Source organism: Tachyglossus aculeatus, chromosome 15 (genome assembly GCF_015852505.1).
Source record: "Tachyglossus aculeatus isolate mTacAcu1 chromosome 15, mTacAcu1.pri, whole genome shotgun sequence".
NCBI lineage: Eukaryota > Metazoa > Chordata > Mammalia > Monotremata > Tachyglossidae > Tachyglossus > Tachyglossus aculeatus.
This window is the reverse complement of record NC_052080.1, coordinates 11,822,651-11,835,990: the sequence shown is the minus strand read 5'-3', so window position 1 is coordinate 11,835,990 and position 13,340 is coordinate 11,822,651. Positions and strand designations below refer to the sequence as shown.

Sequence of the window (13,340 nt, the reverse complement as noted above, 5' to 3'; positions counted from 1 at the left end):
CTGCAGAAAGCACTTCCCCCACCCCAGGCCACGAAGAATAACAGTCCCATCCACTGCTACCAGCCTCAGCCATTAGCTTTAATTTAGTTACCGGCTGAGGTGGGAAAGTTGGGAGGAGGAGAAGGAGGAGATTCAGGAGGGAAGATGAGGGAGGAAAGCGACTTTTGGGGTGGCCACGCAACCCCCAGAGAAAGTGTCGGCCGAGTGCTTCGTAGAGTGTTCCGCACATAGCGATGTGCATAGAGAAGCGGCGTGGCTCAGTGGAAAGAGCACGGGCTTTGGAGTCAGAGATCATGGGTTCAAATCCACTTAGCTGTGTGACTTTGAGCAAGTCACTTCACTTCTCTGGGCCTCAGTTACCTCATGTGTAAAATGGCGATTAAGACTGTGGGCCCCACGTGGGACAACCTGTTCACCTTGTAACCTCCCCAACGCTTTGAATGGTGCTTTGCAAATCGTAAGTGCTTAATAAATGCTATTATTATTATTATCATCATAGCGAGCGCTCGATAAATACCCCTGATGATGATCCAAGTGAGGGCAAAATAATAATAATAATAATAATGGCATTTATTAAATGCTTACAATAATAATCATAATAATGGCATTTATTAAGTGCTTACTATGTGCAAAGGAGATGCCCTGGAGGTGGGAGGAGAGGTGACACTGCAGGTCGGATTGGAGGTCACGGCTCGAGAGACAGATTCGGGGATCACCCACAGAGGGGTGCTTAGTATAGAGCTCTGCACACAGAAAGCGCCCGATTAATACCACTGATGAAAACTGTTCAGTGAGAGAGGTTGGCGGCGAAGTAGGTGAGATCAGGGTACAGTGAGAAGATTGGCAAAGTTGGTGCACACCAAATATTTCTAGGATGAGACCAGCAGGGAAGAGGAGCAATGGGACAAAGCTTCCCACCCCCATCTCCCTCCACACAGCATCTACTCTGATCAATTCCAGGATTGGGAAGCTCCCACTTATGGACCTACTTGCCAGCATTTGGACTGAACTGCTTGAGGTGCCACGGAAACACAGTGGGCCCCTGGGTAAAGCCCAGGACCTGGGTTCTAATCCCGGCTCTGCCGCTGGCCTGCTGTGCGACCCTGGGTAAATCGCTTAACTTCTCTGGTCCTCAGTTTTCTCATCTGCCAAAGCTGTCCTCCCTCTCCCTTAGACTGTGAACCACGTGTGGGACAAGGACGGCACCTGACCTGATTAAATGACAACTATCCCCGTGCTTAGTACAGCATTTGACACATAGTGCCTCATACCATGATCGTCATCATTATTATTAAATTCACTCCAGTAAATAGCAACCAGCTGGACTATAAATCCTTTGTAATGAGAAATACTGGCATCTGAATTTGAATAGACGGCTTTATCAGAGCGGGGATCTTCAACTAGGTAGCTAAACGAGTGTGACTAAATGCCTGTGGTATTTGGTTTGATACTTTGGGGATAGCCTACAGCATCTGTGAAAATGGGTACTTGCATGGAGATCTTGCTAAATACAGAACAGTGTGAAGAACAGAATCCTCTCCTGGGCATTGAAACCCAGGGTTCCAAGTCTATATCAAAATAAAATCGAAAACAGCATCCCGTTATTTAAGTAAAAAAGAAACGGTGCAGTCCCATGGGATAATGAAGAAACTGTGCCAGAGCTGTCCGATGTTAAACTAGAATCATTAATGTTTCTGTACACTTTACTGACTCTGCCTCCACAAAGTAATGAACTATCTTAGTTTAGAACAGTGCTCTGCACATAGTAAGCGCTTAATAAATGCCATCATTATTATTATTATTATCTTGGGGGTGCAAAACTGGGTAATAAACAAAAACGGTAGCAACTCACTTGCTCGACATGAATCCGAATCATTAGGAAGTGAATTAATCCTCTCTCACAGTAATTGGGATTATTTTGACACATGTTGGTAGAGTTTAATTTCAGAAATTACAGACTTCCCCAATTCTTTGATTACAATGACAATACGGTCCACTTTTTTTCATATTTGTTAATGAATTCACTTGAGATATATAGGTAACGGAAAAACCAAGTATTTCAGCCACCTAGATATACTATTATTTCTGCTACTAATAAAATAATAATAATGATAGCACTAATAATGACATTTCCTAAGTGCCTTCTGTGTAGCAAGCACTGGACTAATCACTGGGGTAGGTACAAGATGATCAGGTTGGACAGAGTCCAAGAACAAGAGGCTCTAAATCTAAGCAGAAGGGAGGACAGGAATTAATTCCCATTTTACAGATTAGGAAACTGAGGCCCAGAGAATTGGAGTCCTTTGCCCAAGGTCATATTGTAAAGAAGTGGCGGAGCCAAGATTAGAACCCAGGTCCTCTGACTCCCAAGTTCTTTCCCCCTGGTCACGCTGCTTCTCCTCCACTTAACTTTCCAATCACAATGAATAATGGCACCATTCCTCCTGTCTCTGAAACCTACAACCAAGACGCGCGAGCACAAGCCATTGTTATTATTATTATTATTATTATTATTATTATTATTATTATTATTATTATTACAACTGTCATTATTAAAAGTACCGGTACTTATTGCGTGACTACTGAGTATAACGTGCCATACCAGCTGCTCAGGGACAGCCGGGCTTAATGGGAAGAGTGCAAGTCCGGGAGCCAAAAGGCTCCAGGTTCTAATCCCACCTCCGACTCCTGTCCACTGCGTGACCTTGGGCAAGCTGCTTGACTTCTCTGTGCCTCAGTTTCCTCATCTGATAAATGGGACTTAAATATCTGTTCCCTTTACTGTGAACTCCACAGGGGACGGGGACTTCACCTGATCTTAAGATCTTGAATCGAGCTCTGCACAGTCCTTAGCACGTAGTAAACGCTTAACAAATACCAAGGTTATCACTGGGAAATTCATTCATTCATTCATTCAATCGTATTTATTGAGGGCTTACTGTGTGCAGAGCACTGTACTAAGCGCTTGGGAAGTACAAGTTGGCAACATCTAGAGACGGTCCCTACCCAACAGCGGGCTCACAGTCTAGAAGGGGGAGACGGGCAACAAAACAAAACATAGTAACAAAATAAAATAAATAGAATAAATATGAACAAATAAAATAGAGTATACAAACATATACAGTACAGTGCTCTGCACACAGTAAGCGCTCAATAAATACGATTGATGACATATACATATATACAGGAAATAAAAATAGAATCTAAGACACGTTCCCTGCCCACTGAAATGGGGCAAGTTGGACATGTACTTCCAGAGTAAGGAAAATGAAATGTTCAATCGAATATACATAAACACGCGCGCATCCACGCATAAATACCAAAGTGCAAGATGCTACTAGCTGAAGGGCTACTAAGATTTGAGGTGCTGATAAAGGCCGTGGTGGTTATGACCATTTCAAGATGATTTTAACCACTCCCCTGCCCAAGGGCCATCGGCAGGGGACCCGCGGGGCAAGAGAATCGCCACTGCTTGGTAGATACAATCCCTGCCCATGAGGAGCTTCCAGTCTATGGGAAGATTTCACGCTTTAAAGAGGACACCGAACGTATTCGAAAGTGCCTGACATGGATAGGATTGAGTGGGCCGCTGTGGGCTGGGAAAGGGAGAGGTGAAGGAGGAGGAGAGTGAGGGAGTGGGACAGGATCTTACATTAAATACGCCCCTTAGGGCAGTAGCTTTAGGAAGTGGAATGATCCTCCATATTTTCAGGTTATGTTTAGGAAAGAAGTTAAAATAGCCATCACACTGACAAGCAGAGTGGCCTAGTGGAAAGAGCACAGCCCTGGGAGTCCGGAGACCCGAGTTCTAATCCCGCCTCCGCCAACTTGTCTGTTGTGTGTCCTTGGGGAAGTCACTTAAAATGCCTCTGTTTCTTCATCTGTAAACCGAGGGTTGAATACCTGTTCTCCCTCCCACTTCTGCTGAGATTTCTACTTGGGACAGACAGCGACTGTGTCTGCTCTGCCTATAGTTAGCACAGTGCCTGGACCATAGTAAGTACTTAACAAATGCCACCCCCATGACTATTTAGTAATACAGCACTGGGCACATAGCAAGCACTTAAATTCCGCAATTATTATTGTTGCTATATTTACCAAAGCAGTACACTGACAGAAGTTTGGGGCTACGAATCAATCAGTGGAATTTTGTGCTTATTGGGCGCCGGCAGCACTGTACTAAGCGCTAGGAAGAGTACAACACAATAGAGTTTGTAGACACAATCCTTGCCCACAAGAAGCTTACAGTCTATCGGGGTGCAGCCGAAGACACTGAAATCCCAATCACGGCCATCGCCAACGACACTGCAATATTGTGATCACACCACTGCCACTTTACTGATGTCATATGTCACTGTTTACACAATGTTTATTTGAAATATCACAACCCAAACAAAACTTTCTGACATTTCCACACATTTCCAAAGAGCTGCGAAGTCCTACGTCACTGGATTGAGACCAGTTTCAAGTAGACTTCCTCTCCTTGAATTCCATCCAAACTGAGCGTTAGTCCCGCTCATTTCTTTCGACCTCCGGCTTCCTTCTTGGATTTCTCAAACTGAATTTGAAGGGCTGGTCTTTTGCAGGAATGATGGCAAGCGAGATTCAAAAATAAAAATTAGGGTATTTCTTAAGCGCTTACTATGTGCCAGGCACTGTACTAAGCGCTGGGGCAAATGCAAGCTAATCAGGTTGGGCACAGCCCCTGTCCCACATAGGACTCGCAGTCTTAATTCCCAATTTACAGATGAGGTAACTGAGGCACAGATAATAATAATAATGATGGTATTTGTTAAGCGCTTACTATGTGCAAAGCACTGTTCTAAGCACTGGGGGGATACAAGGTGATCAGGTTGTCCCATGGGGGGCTCACAGTCTTAATCCCCATTTTACAGATGAGGGAACTGAGGCACAGAGAAGTGAAGTGACTTGCCCAAAGTCACACAGCTTTGAGTTGGCGGAGCCGGGATTTGAACCCACGACCTCTGACTCCAAAGCCCGGGCTCTTTCCACTGAGCCACGCTGCTTACCTAAGTGAAGTGAAGTGACTCGTCCAAGGTCACCCAGCAGACAAGTGGAAGAGCCAGGATCAGAACTCAGCAGGCCCAACATTTTTATGGACTATATCACACTCTCCCAAGCGCTTAGTACCATGCTCCTCACACTGTAATACCATTTGCACACAGTAAGCGCTCAATAAATACGATTGATGATGACTGATTGATTGATTGGGGGTGAGGGGCGGGAAAGTCCGCTGGATGAGGCATCACACTCAGGGTCTGAGGAAAGCGAGGCGATCCTAACACGTTAAGTAGGTGACCCCGTTAGCTACAGGGAGAGCTCAAACACGCGTGGTTTCCGAACACCGCTGGACGGCACCTGAGATGAACCTGTGACACGGAATAGTGGCGGTTCAAAATTAGAGCCCCACATCGATCGATACGGTTTTCTTCTGCAGGCTCTCCGCCTGGTGTGCGTGAGAAACGAATTTTGGCCACGCACGAGACCCAGCTTTCGCATGTCATGAAGGTTCATGGGCTGCAAATGGCAGCATGGCTCTTCTCTGGGGGTGCATCGACACCCTTTAAGTGGATTTGTTTCTGAGCCTGTCATTCACTCTCAAAAAGACAGCCTGCCCCACAAAGAGCCAAGCTTGGGTTCACGAAGGAGCTGACAAAACCAGGTATTCAGGAAATATTCCGTGAACAGAAGGTGCTACAGAGCACAAAAGGCTGTTTCCACGTAAGATACTTTGATAACTCTCAAACCCTGTGCCCTTTACATCTGTCTTTTGCCTTCCTCTAATTGAACGGGAATGACCTTTGGTGGCGATTTGGACACGAAGGCAGACATTTTGATCAATCTGCTTCTCGTCGTATCTTTTAGCCACTTGGCCCCTTCGAAAACACTCATATACAGTAGCCTTACGTTGATGCTCCTTGCCAGAGAGCACAATTCAGAAGAAAACCCTGTGGAAGTTCCTTCAAGAACACAAAACTCTAAAACCACAATCTCACTGGGAGAACTAGAATTGGCACAGTAATCTGAGGAAAGACTTTCTGGGCACTGTCACTCTGAGCAGAAATCCAACTCAGTCTGAGGCGAATGCTAAAAGGAGATCCAACTTTCAACTCTGTATAGACAACCCAAAAGGTGTTTGTTGAAATACCTGTTTTACCCAACTAAGGAATTTTTGAAGTACGTGTGAGGCTCAATGTCTCCAACAATTTTGAACTCTAGCCCCACTTTGTCCCATTTTATCACACACGCGTTGCTTTACTCACGTCATTTCACCATTTAAAAAGGAGAAAGGCTACTCCTCACTGGGATCACATAAAATGGCAGAGTATATGAAAAGGCCAAAAAATGGCACAACTGTAGGCTGTTTCTTAGGTTCCTTTTCTATGTTTCTGGGTTTTACTTTTGAGCCTCATTAGTTGTTTTCTGTTGTCCTGGAAGGCATGTATCAAGGATTCTAAAGGAGCTAGTAGATAGTTTGGAAATTTGAATGTGCTTGTGGCATATACATATATATATATATCTAACTATATAGATCTAGATATATATCTAACTATATAGATCTAGATATATATCTAACTATATAGATCTAGATATATATCTAACTATATCATCATCATCATCATTAATAATATAGATCTAGATATATATATCTAACTATATAGATCTAGATATATATAGATATAGATATATAGACATCTATATATCAACACATAGCTATCTCTATATATCCAGCCTACAAACACATTTGCAGAATATCAGTGCTTTTCACTAATGATGTTCACAATGTTCCCAGATTCAAACAAAATGAAAATCTTACACTCAAATGATTTCCTTGTTCCTTTCCTGGCCAGGGTACAAGATTTTTCAAGTCCTTTCTGCCCATCTATTCACTTGCTAATTTAATATCACCAAGTGACTGTTCTGCAGGCATCAGATTGACATACAGGGATAGATAGATCCACTTCACTAGGTAGATTTTCCCATTCTGGGATGTCGCTGATAATGAGCATATATACAGGGCCTTCAAAACGAGGGCCGCTAATCAGCATTACCTCCCTGGCAAGGTCGAAAATTCCCAAGGAAAGCAATAACCGTCAAAAGGAAAACAACATCCAGAGTATTAAGGATTACCGGTCCTCCGAAAAAAAAAACGCAATTAAAGTCCAGGATTAATCTTGAACCTGTGATCGATTCGGTATCCAAGAAGTAAACCTCTGACTTTTATCCACCGGACTCAAACGGACGAAGTCAGTACCGGCTCGCTTCCAAGCTCCAGTGTTATTTCTTGACACGACCAGTAAAAAATAAGCCACGAAGAGGCCTAACAGTAAATAAGCATCTGCATCATCCGTGAGTTCACTGACCGGCCACCAAAGAGAGGCGGAACATTTCCGCCGGGAAATTCGGGCGACATCAGAGATCTTAAACCCACGTTCCCCAGATGGTCGGTTTCACCCGGGCGCCTTCGCCCGCTCACTGGGCGATAGGAGGGCTCGTCGGCCGATCCTCTTTCGGAACTCTAATCTTTGGGGACTGGGGGTTTTCCTTTTTCTCCCCCAAGGCTGGAAGGAAGACCGTGAACGGACACGACTCCGGAAGCACGTTCACCGGGACCCCCGTCGTCTCATCCTGGCCACCTCTGCCTCCGCTCCGGCAAAACCTGAGTGGGTCTTGATGAATATGGCCTGTGCCTCTGTGGCATCACCCAATCTGCTCCATTTCCATCCTAGGCCTCCGCTACATCTGGGTTCGGCCCCCCCCCCCGTGCCTCGAGGGTTGCGGCAATGAGGATTAAACGGGCCCAACCGAAAACTTTGCCTTTCGTCCTTGCTTTTCTTGCAAGACGAGGGCAGGGGAGGCCTAGGGTGGGATGTGCCCACGGCCCTCGGGTTTCACCATGATGAGACCCCTGTTGCCTCTCCTTCTAAAACCCACCTGCCTCATTCAGTCCATCGTATTTATTGAGCGCTTACTGTGCGCAGAGCACTGTACTGTATTGCACCTCGGAGCCTTTCGAGCAAAGGACATATACACGAACGTATGGATGTATACCCAGGAAGACAGAAACCCTTTCCCTGCCCACGACTGGCCTAAAGGGAGAAAGAAAATGAAATTGGGAAGGAGGAAGGGAAGAAGGAAACGTCCACACTACCACCTTGTGGATTTTTCCCGCAAGAACGGCACCTGATCCCTGCCAAGCGGACCCCCGGCCCCGGGGGCAGGGGAAAACTTGTGACCGCCTGGGAATGTCGGATCGGGGGCTGGGGGGGGGGGGGGGAATTGGAGCCCGGGGCTGGGATTTGGGAGAAGCAGCAGTGGCTCAGTGCAAAGAGCCCGTCTTTGGAGTCAGAGGTCATGGGTTCAAATCCCCCTCCGCCCCTTGTCAGCTGGGTGACTTGGGGCAACTCACTTCACGTCTCTGGGCCTCGGTGACCTCATCTGTCAAATGGGGATTAAGACTGTGAGCCCCCCGTGGGACAACCTGATCGCCTTGTAACCTCCCCCCAGCGCTTAGAACAGTGCTTTGCACAGAGTAAGCGCTTAATAAATGCCATTATTATTATTATTATTTGGGGGCTGGAGGCTGGGGCTGGAATTTGGGAGAAGCAGCGTGGCTCAGTGGAAAGAGCGCGGGCTTTGGAGTCAGCGGTCATGGGTTCAAATCCCGGCTCCGCCCCTTTGGGCAAGTCACTTCACTTCTCTGGGCCTCGGTGACCTCATCTGTCAAATGGGGATTAAGACTGTGAGCCCCCCGTGGGCCAACCTGATCGCCTTGTAACCCCCCCCTCCCCCCAGCAATTAGATCAGTGCTTTGCACATAGTAAGTGCTTAATAAATACCATTATTATTATTTGGGGGCTGGAGGATGGGGGCTGGAATTTGGAGGCTGGGCTTGGAAGCTGGGGCTGGAGGATGGAGGCTGGGGCCTGGGGCTGGAATTTGGAGGCTGGAATTTGGAGGCTGGGGCTGGAATTGGGGGGCTAGGGTTTGGAGGCTGGGGTTTAGAAGCTGGAGCTGGGGTTTGGAGGCCGGGGCTGCAATTTGGAGGCTGGGGCTGGAATTGGGGGGCTGGAATTTGGAGGCTGGGGCTGGAATTGTGGGGTTGGGGTTTGGAGGCTGGGGTTTAGAAGCTGGAGTTGGAGTTTGGAGGCTGGGGCTGGAATTTGGAGGCTGGGGCCGGAATTGGGGGGCTGGAATTTGGAGGCTGGGGCTGGAATTGGGGGGCTGGGGTTTGGAGGCTGGGGTTTAGAAGCTGGAGCTGGAGTTTGGAGGCTGGGGCTGGAATTGGGGGGCTGGGGTTTGGAGGCTGGGGTTTGGAAGCTGGAGCTGGGGTTTGGAGGCCGGGGCTGGAATTTGGAAGCTGGGGCTGGAATTGGGGGGCTGGAATTTGGAGGCTGGGGCCGGAATTGGGGGGGCTGGAATTTGGAGGCTGGGGCTGGAATTTGGAGGCTGGGATTTAGAAGCTGGAGCTGGTGTTTGGAGGCTGGGGGTTCCTGCCGCCCCCCGCCTTCTTTTCAGCACCAACTCGTTTTCCCTGGATTTTTGGGGGGGATCTGGTGGGGAAACGTGGTGAGGGGGTGTGGGGCGGGGTCCCCCGGCCCATCTAGCAATCCGGGGGGGCTGCCTGGGCCTGCAGCAGGGTGTCCCGTCCCCGCCCCCCCCCCGCCCCCGGCTCTGCAGGTCCGGCCGGCTGCAGCCCCCAGCTGCTGAGGAAATGGGGAGGGGGCGGGAGCAGGAGCTCGCCTCTTTTGGGGGGGACAGGGCCCGGGCTCGGGGGGATCTGGGGATCCTGGGGGGGTCCGGGAGGGGCAGAGTCCGTGCGGGGGGGGGGCTGGGGGGTGCAGAGCCCAACTCGGGGGGGATTGGGGGGTCCTGGGGGGCAGAATGCGGGCTCGGGGAGGGAGGGATGGGGGTCCTGGGGGGCAGAGTCCGGGGTTGGGGGGTTCCTGGGGGTCTGGGGGGGCAAGGTCCGGGCTTGGGGGTGCTGGGGGGGTCCTGGGGGCAAGAGTCCGGGCTCAAGGGGTCCTGGGGGGTGCAAAGTCCAGATCTGGAGGGGTCCTGGGGGGTCTGGGGATGCAGAGTCCGGATCTGTGGGGGGGTCTGGGGTCCTGGAGGGGCTGGGGGGTGTAGAGTCCGGGCTCGGGGGGTCCGGGGGGGGCAGAGTCCGGACTTGGGGGGTCCTGGGGGGTGCAGAGTCCGGACTTGAGGGGGTCCTGGGGGGTCTGAGGGTGCAGATCCCGGGCTTTGGGGGGTCCTGGGGGGTGCAGAGTCCGGACCTGGGGGGTCCTGGGGGATCCTGGGGGGCTCCTTGGGGGTCTGTGGGGGCAGAACCCGGGCTGGGGGGGGGTCCTTGGGGGTCTGGGGGTGCAGAGTCCGGATTGGGGGGGGGTCTGGGGTCCTGGAGGGGCTGGGGGGTGCAGAGCCCGGGCTTGGGGGGGTCCTGGGGGTGCAGAGTCCGGCCCTAGGGGTGGTTTGCGGTCCTGGGGGATCGGGGGGGGGGCAGAGTCCGAGTTGGGGGGGTCCTGGGGGGCTCTGGGCCCCCGACTTCGGCCGGGCCGGGGAAGGGCGCTCCCTCCGCCTGCAGCCACCACCCCAAAACCCCCGGACTCCCCCCCCCCCCCGCCGAAACCCCCGGGCGACCCACACCGCCACCAAGGCCGAAGACACGATGAAGAGTTTCATGCAACACCAAGCTCCCCCTTTCCCCCTCCTTTCAGGAACCCCAAATCCCGGGACGCCTTGGCTTTTCCTTAAAGACCAAAAAAAAACCAAACCCAAAAAGAAAAAAGCCCTGGACCATCTCCCAGTAACGTACACGCGCACACACACACACACACACACACACACACACAAAAACCCACACCCACAAACAGACCCACAAACACACACACACACAAACACAGACACACACACGTCTCAGTAACATGCGCACACACACACACACTTAGCCCCACAAACACAGACACACACATCTCAGTAACGTGCACACACAAACACAGACACACAAACAACACATCTCAGCAATATGCACACAGACATACAAACACACACACACACGAAAGCACAGACACACACAGGCAGACAAACACAGACATATACACACATCACACCCACAGACACACACACACACACACACACCAACACACACACAGACACACACACAAGGCGACAGTGCTTTGCACCTAGTAAGCGCTTAACAAATACGATCATCTTCATCATCATTATTATTAGTATTATCATTCCTCCTTGGCCTGCAGGTTGGCAGAAAATTGAAGGCTCGCTCTTGCCCTGTAATGCAGATATTTCTCCCTCCACAGTGTTCAGCCCCTGTCTCTTTCCCCCCCCACTATTTGGTTTATTTGTCCGCCAGGCGAGGACCACTTTTGCCAACGCATTGCCCGCCCAAGGCTCTGCAAAGAGCTGATTGCAGCAAAATGCGGGGTCCGGCCAAAATGCAAAATGCAGATGGCATCGGGGTGCCATGGTCCTCTTTGGGGCCGGGCACCTTCTCTACAAGGCCAATACAAGCACAGACCCGAACGAGGCAAGCTAGACCCAACGGGGGTGTTTGGTTTCTTTTTTTCTTTTTTGGTTTTCTCTTTTTGGAGGGGTTGGGGGGCCAGGCGTCAAAGTGTCATCCTTAGCTGGGGACATGTCAGGTGTCAAAGTGTCGTCCTTAGCTGGGGACATGTCAAGAAAAATCTAAACCACAGTGACCGTCGGCAGGCCAGCTACGGTAAAAATCGCCACCCCCAAAAAATTCAGAAGGGGGAAAAAAATACAGACCCCCAAAATCTAAAATCTGCACTTACCTTCCCAGCGTGGAGCCTCTTTTTTGATCCTTTTTAACACAAACACTTCCAAGGAATCCGAACTGACGATCTGATACGGAAGGATTTATTCCATCCAGGCTGTTCTTTCTTTCTCTCTCTCTCCGTCGTTGTGTTGGTTTTTTTTTGGTATCCACAAGATTTTCCTGTCCGGAGGAATGCAGCGATGACCCCAAAAACCCGGGGTTTGGAGGCGACGGACGGTCCCTGTTTGTAAATGACCTACATTGGAGAAGAAAATCCGCTGCAATCAGGGCAGGCGGAGAAGAGCTCTGGTTTCCCGAGGTGGAGAGACAGAGATGGGGAGAGAGAGGGATCTGGAGAAGGGAGAGAGATTGAGGAGGGGGAAAGGACCAGGCTGGGCCCCTCTCTCTCCTTCTGCTATTGGACCAAACTGAATGAAATTTGCAAAGCCAACAGCCAATAGATCTCTGCAGTCTGCCCCCATCACGACAGAAACCACATCTCCATCTACAACCCAATGGAAAAAAGCCAGGAATCCCACCGCATACCCCATGGAACGGAATTATCCGGGATGCCCGTGTCGGTATGGGAGGCGAGAGGGAGGGAAAAATCAAGAAAAAGCGACAGGGGACGAGCCCGGCGCTGCCCTGTGGATCTCCCTTCCGAGAGCCGAGACGGCCAAAATGTTGTTTGCGGATGTCGGTGCCCCTTGAAAGCTCTGCTTGTTTTCATAACTGCGAGAGTGGCGGCAGGAAACATCAACACTGCTCCTCGGATGGAGTTGACCGGTTTTACCTAGACATTTTGGAAAGCCAGGGATCTTTGGCAACCAGAAAAAGTGCGGCGAAACGCTGCTAAAATAGAACCTCAGAAGTCTGTTAACTGCACGCTTCAGAAGGGGGCAGAGGCTGTCGTAGATGTTTCCATTTAAATAGAGTGTACACGTATTTTATATTTATCCAATATTATTTTAGTAGCATGTCTATTTACCAAGACATACATCTTTATATACCTATACGGACACACACACAATAATAATAATAACTGTGGAATTTGTCAAGCGCATACTATGTGACAGGCACTGTACTAAGCGCTGGGGTGGATACAAGCAAAGCGGGTTGGACACAGTCCCTGTCCCACAGGGGGCTCACAGTCCCCAATCCCCATTTTACAGATGAGGGAACTGAGGCCCAGAGAAGTCACGTGACTTGCCCAAGGTCACCCAGCAGACAAGCGGCAGAGCCAGGATTAGAACCCGTGACCTTCTGACTCTCAAGCCCTATATGCCACACCATGCTGCTTCTATGTTTGTAGCTATACACCTATACGTAGATATATAGGTATATGTTGGTAAGTAGAAATATCTGGGAGTTTAGCCAGGAGGTAAGAAACCTAGATTCACTTGGCAATTTTAGCACATTATTTTTATCAGATAATAATAATAATAATAGTGGCATTTATTAAGTGCTTACTATGTGCAAAACACTGTTCTAAGCGCTGGGGAGGTTACAAGGTGATCAGGTT

General features: G+C 49.6%; 1 protein-coding gene across 2 annotated transcripts in view; it reads right to left on the bottom strand.

Annotated features, from left to right (window-relative positions):
* NLGN4X (neuroligin 4 X-linked) overlaps positions 1 to 12,146 on the bottom strand; it is a 181,248-nt gene extending 169,102 nt beyond the window's left edge. For both annotated transcript variants that reach the window (XM_038757161.1, XM_038757163.1), the window contains exon 1: positions 11,835 to 12,146. The gene's annotated coding sequence lies outside the window, so the exon portion shown is untranslated. The remainder of the gene's footprint in view (positions 1 to 11,834) is intronic.
* Between the last annotated feature and the right edge of the window lie 1,194 nt (positions 12,147 to 13,340).